This window comes from Gavialis gangeticus, unplaced genomic scaffold (genome assembly GCF_001723915.1).
Source record: "Gavialis gangeticus isolate Ggan-Ray unplaced genomic scaffold, GavGan_comp1, whole genome shotgun sequence".
In the NCBI taxonomy this organism is placed as follows: Eukaryota; Metazoa; Chordata; order Crocodylia; family Gavialidae; genus Gavialis; species Gavialis gangeticus.
The window spans coordinates 16,816,209-16,822,147 of NW_017729004.1; the positions used below are offsets into that span (position 1 = coordinate 16,816,209).

The 5,939-nt window shown below is 43.7% G+C and overlaps 1 protein-coding gene across 1 annotated transcript in view; it reads left to right on the forward strand.

Annotated features, from left to right (window-relative positions):
- DPP6 (dipeptidyl peptidase like 6) overlaps positions 1-5,939 on the forward strand; it is a 982,502-nt gene that overhangs the window by 89,842 nt on the left and 886,721 nt on the right. The window lies entirely within an intron of this gene.

A 5,939-nucleotide genomic window follows, 5' to 3' on the forward strand; every position in this document is an offset into this window, starting at 1 on the left:
GCCATAATGCCACATTTGTATTCCTTTTTGTTTTGCACACAAACCATTCTGTGCATCCCAGCATGGAAGATTTCCGTGCCAAATACCCAAGTGTTTCAGACATTTATATGTCTGTGATGCAAGAGTCTTATAATGGAAACTGTTTTACATCCTCATTTATAATGGGTACTTACAGGCATCTGTTATGATTCTAATATTTACACAGAAAGAAGAATTAGAAGCGTTACTGATCACATTACAATGTAATTAAAATGAATTAAGAGTCAGGTATGAAGGTACAATAAATAACGCAAATATTTATTGATAAAACTATGTGCTGCTAGCCTGATTCTCAGAGCCGGGAATCTGCAGTGCAAATTCAGTCATAAATGTGCCTTTTGTGCAATGCTAGCATTGCAGAAAAGCATAATTTTTTTTTTTTTTTTGCTAAATAACCACAATTAATACAAAATAGCTTGGAAATAAATAATCAATGGAAAATTAAACTGGATTTTCTCCCTGCCTCCCCACCCCTCCCCCAGCTATAGGAAATGCCGCTCCTGCCCACCCCCCGACTCTTAGAGAATCAACTATATTTTCAGCGTTGCATGTATCTGTTGTTAATGATAGCAGCTTAATTCAGGCCTGTGATTCCAGGCGTTCTTTATCTGTATCCCAACTGTTCAATCTGAACTAGGTGCAACCGTCTGACAGAGGGTTTGATAAATTTTCATCTTGAGGTACAGCATAGAATAAACACCTATGCTTAACACCTTCAAAAGACTTTTCAGCATTAAGCACCACAAATTACTATGTGATATATAGGGATTATTCTATTCACTTTATTCCTGTTGAAATTTAAGTGTACAGAATTAAAGCATCTTGGATAAAGATGAAATCTGATCTCCCTGAAGACATTGGGAGTTATCTAATTACTTTAGTGGGGCCATCCATTCACACTTAGTGTCTATCAGGAGCACCTAATGACCAGTGCTATACCCACATTACTAGTCCCTTCTTCTCTCCCATTCAGCCCTCTTGCATGTGGGCCAAGCTTTGGTCCTTTAGGTCAACGAGAGCTTTACTTTTTCCTTTAAAAAGGCCAAAATTTGGTTTTCTTTGCTTATTTATTCACAGCAATGGAATCTCACTGTTGTGGGTGTCATTACAGGCTTTGTACACTGGGAAGGTTACCGTGGTATTCGTGGGTTTCAGTCGTTAAATATTGTGATAAATGCCTTTCCAAGGAATTTATGCTTTAAAGAAATTAAATAGTGATGACTGTCATAAGAACGACTCCAGCACTCTTCATGAGCTACTGAAATGTAGCTAAACAAATGCATGAAGAAATGTTTTTTAGTAAGCATGCTATTTTGAAATAACCCTACCCATCTCCCTCCCTCCCTGCATCCAGTGTTGAGACTGTATCCATTTTTGGATGGAGGCAAGCTTTTTTTCCCCTCAGGAGTGTGTCTGTGACTGGAGGAGTGAATAATGAGCACTTGGCGTTCAAACATGGGGTGGGGAATTGGTTCTGGCTTTTGCTCTAAAGTGTTGGGTGTTGGTGTCTGTGACAAGGTGGGGCTCCACGCCTTTCCACAGTGCTAGGTTCCCTACTTGCCTTTGGGCACGCCCCCCACCTGACTCGTCTGCCACACCTTGTTATTAATTGATTGTCAATTAAGCAGGAGGCTGCCCATTTACTGCCCTGATGCCAGGGGGTGCTATCTATGGCTCCAAACCTTCCCTACACCACAGCCCATGCCTTGCAGATGGCATGCAGATGACAATATGCTCCCGGCCTATGGCTGGAGCAAGCTTATGCCATGCCGTCAGGCCTCAGTCTCACGCACACTCATACCGCCCACGTCTCACAAGGGCCTCACACACTCCACCCTCTCTCACAAGGTCTCTTTCATCCGTCAGCAACTTATTCTGCCTTGCTTCCTCTTGGAGTGGGTTCCTTAGGCCATAGGCTTAGCTAGTCCATCCCTTGGGTGGCAGACATATTGTCTTTTGGGCCTCTCCCGCAACCCTCACCAGGATAGTGGCCAGCCAATTCCCTGACCGGGCCTGAACTTACTCTGGCCCCTTCCGGGAGCAGCTCTCTATATATAAGCATGCTGGGGCCTCAGCCCTCTGGTTCTTCTCCCCATTCACTGGGGCTCCCCATCTCCACCCCCTCTCTGCAGTTCCACACTGCCCCCTTCACTGGGGCTCTCATTTCTGCCCCTTTCACTTGGGGCTCCACACCAAGTCCTCAGTCAGGGTCACAGGGCTTCCCTCCCTGGGGGGGGCTTAGGTGACCATAGCTGTGCCTGGCCCCCACTAGCTTTCCTCAGGGTCTTGCAACCCACTCAGGGCTCAGGTGGCTGCAGCCATGCCTGGCTTCAACTCTTGCTCCTTGGGGTATTACACGCTGCAGGGCTCAGGTGGCCGCAGCCATGCCTGGCCCCAGCTCTTCCTCCTCAGGGTCTTGCACCCCACTCAGGGCTCAGGTGGCTGCAGCTGTGCCTGGCCCCAACTCTCCCTCCTTGGGGTCTCTCATCCCACAGGGCTCAGGTGGCCATAGCCATGCCTGGCCCCAACTGCCTCCGGTATTACACAAAGCCACCCAAAAATGAGGGCTAGGGTTAAGGTACCTCTACCCACCTTTCAGTAGGGTGGTAACTGGCCTGGCATTTCCTGGGGGCTCCCACACCACTGAGAGCTCCACCAGGCCACCCACTCCCAGCAGGGTGCAGTTTTATGTCATGCCCAGGAGCCTCCTAACCATCCCCTAGAGCTCCTCCCTTACCTCCAGGGTGTTACAGAGCCTCACAGCCAGGCAGTGTTGCTGCCTTGGCAGCAAGCAGGGAACTGAGCTGTTTATATGGATGGCCAGAGATCTAAAATGGCCGCTGCAATCAGGCACCTGCCAGCTGCTTGGCCTAGGTCTTAAAGTGGCAGACGCCAACAGTGCCCTGCCACAGTGTCCAAGGAAAGTGACTCTAGATGTAACGTTGTACCCTTGCTTTACCTGTGGCAGGGTAGAACGCTGTGCTTTGTGGTTGTGTAATGGGAGCACCTATGTAATTGTAGTAATACATTAGACAAGGGTTTGCTTGTGATGTTTTGGATAGGGATGATCCTGTTTCAGGCATGGGGATGGACTAGAGGGACCTTCAGAGGTCCCTTCCAGCCTTACTTTTCTATGATTCTGTGGATATCAAGATTTATGTGGTGGATGGCTATGGTGAAGGGGCAGTTGGCCTGGGGAATTTTTTATTGCCCATCAGGAAGGCAAATCTCAAATCTGGAAAACGTTGCATCAGTCAAACCAAAAACCCCTGGTATGAACCGATAAATGAGTAAGTAGCCAGGTAGGAACAAAGTTGCTCAAGTACCACATGCCTGAAATTCCAGTTATGATGAAGGCCGACACTACCCACAATCCTCTGAGATGGCATGAATCTCTGACAAGGCACGAGCATTATTATTGGAGATCTCTGTAGCGTTAATAGCAACATAGTTAAGTTTATAGTTAAGATGAGCTGCTTTGTGTTTTGGAAACAGTGTTGGGGCCAGTTCTCTGCTTGATCTTGCCTTTGGGTCTGGTTTGACTACTTCAAGCCGAAGATCACTTCTTTCGGCTCCTCAGACTTATCCAGTCTGTTTCAACATAGGGGTCCACCTCTCCTTGACTGGATCCAAAATTGTTCTGTGACTCTTGATGTAATAATCTGGAGTTCTTCGATCTCCTTCGTGGTGCTGTGAGTGCTGATGCATAGCAGCCAGATTACTCCCATCCATCCACAGCATTAAGGCTGAAGAGGGGAGTATGTAACTAATCTCCTCATTGGAATTCTGCAGAACAGACTCATGCCTCAATCCCCTTAGAAATTTCTGTTCTGGACTTAAATGCTTTCCCTTTGTTGTTTCTTATGATATAAAGTAAGGAAATGGGAATACAAAGGGCTTTAGACTTTCTACCGTGCAGGGGACTGCTCTTGGCACTTTGGTACTTTTGTAGCTTCCATTCATACTGGCTTTGGAAGGTGAGGACCTTATTCTCACCGAGTATTATGCTAGCAGCTGTGGATTCAAGATTCAAATTATCATCTTGTGTAAGTACTTTTAGAATAGTTTCCAACCTTGTGCACATCAGTAGTCAGATCCCAGAAGGATCCGATTTTTTTTTTTCTGTTCCAAATTCAGATGAAAATCGATCTTGAAAACTTTTCCAGAACCTGACCATTTAAAATAATTTGAGTTTTGGCTAATTGAAATGTTTTTGTGTTTGTAATATTTGCTGCAATTGGTTTAAACTTCAACAGAATCACCTTTTAATTTATTTCTTTCCCAAAATGTGATTGATCCTTTTCCAGCAACGGTTTTGATAAATTAACAAATTCACCAAACGCTGATGAATCCAATGAAAGGAAAAAAAAAAAAAAGCACCATCCTAATATTCCAGTACTCCAAACAAGCATGTATATATAAGTCAGAGGAGCCAGAATTTGACATGCCAGACAGTCATACCTTGGCAATCTTAATTAGGCATCATTACACTCGTCAGTATAATGATCCCTTTTTTACATCACAGTCCTTTGCCCTGTCGTCGGCAAGCCAACACGCTACCTCATGCACATAACCATCTTTATAGGAAAGAGGAAATATAAGCTAGTTTGACTTTTTTCCTTTTGAATGATTATCTATTATGGTTTTTTTTACTCACTGTTCAATAGGTCTTTCGTGGGAACTGGTCCTATGCATGTCTTAAGGCAGGGACTGTTCAAATGTCCTGTAATAGGTTGTAGCAAAAACACGGTAATATACACTGGAAAATATTATGCTTTTCTTGAGTGAGAAATGTTTGTACATAGCCTTAGAACGTATAGTTATGATGAATTTCTGCAGCATATTTCTGTAGAAATGTGTGTGCTTGCATTACTGATGTTTTGTGTTTTTTTTTTAATGGGGATTATATACAGAACCCTACCTCCCCCACAATACCATTTGATCACCCTAGCTAGCCAGAAATGCTTTTGAATTAAAAACCTTATTTAAAATGAAAATCTCTCTTGTTCAGCATTAGCATTTGCTGCAAATTTAGTTCTAAATGTTAAGTGCACAAATTGAAATAATTAAGTGAATTACAGCAGTGTAGCTCTCAACAAAACACCAGTCTCCCAGCACATCTCCAAGTTAATATTTAAGAACTACTGTAGCACCCTCAAGTGGTGATGCTGATCTCTATTTACAGGTTTTTTTTTTCCCCAAAATGTTTATTTCCAGGGCTTTAAAATGATTCATTCTAATGCTTTAGTTTGAACTTTTCAGAGAGGAAGTCTGATCCTGGTATCTTTACTTGGGTAATACTCCCATTGATTAGAATTAGTCACAGTAGACTCTGAAGTAGGAGCTTAGCAAAGTTGTTCTTGCATTGTCAGATGGTTTTATGTGGAACATGAAACATTTTCTGTGCCATCACGTACTGGTGCTGCTTATTTTTTTTTCTTCCCAGTTGTTGGAAGGCACGAGCAAGCCAAATTTACAGACAAGCCAAACTAAACATGATCTAGAACATCCTACAGCTGGGAGAAGGGTGAAAAGAGGACTTTCCGTACTGAAGAAGGATGACAGGGATGGGGAAGGAACATGAGGTGCAAAAGAATGAGATCAGGAATTCAGTGCATCCCTTGCACCTTTTCAGGATATTTTGCTGCATTCCCCAAGTCTGTTGGATGTACTGTTGTTGTATTTACTTGTCAGCCTGTTTTTTGGTGGATTCCCATATTCTGGCTCATTCATGCCGATTTAGGCATGCCAACATATGGGCAAAACCCTGCCATAAAATTAAATAAACCAGTGATGTCCAATATTTGTAATGCCCTCCTGACACCTCACTCCTTTCTACATTGGGTCTGACTTTATTAGTACATGAAAGAAGAGACTTTAGTTATAATGAGTGTCTGAGC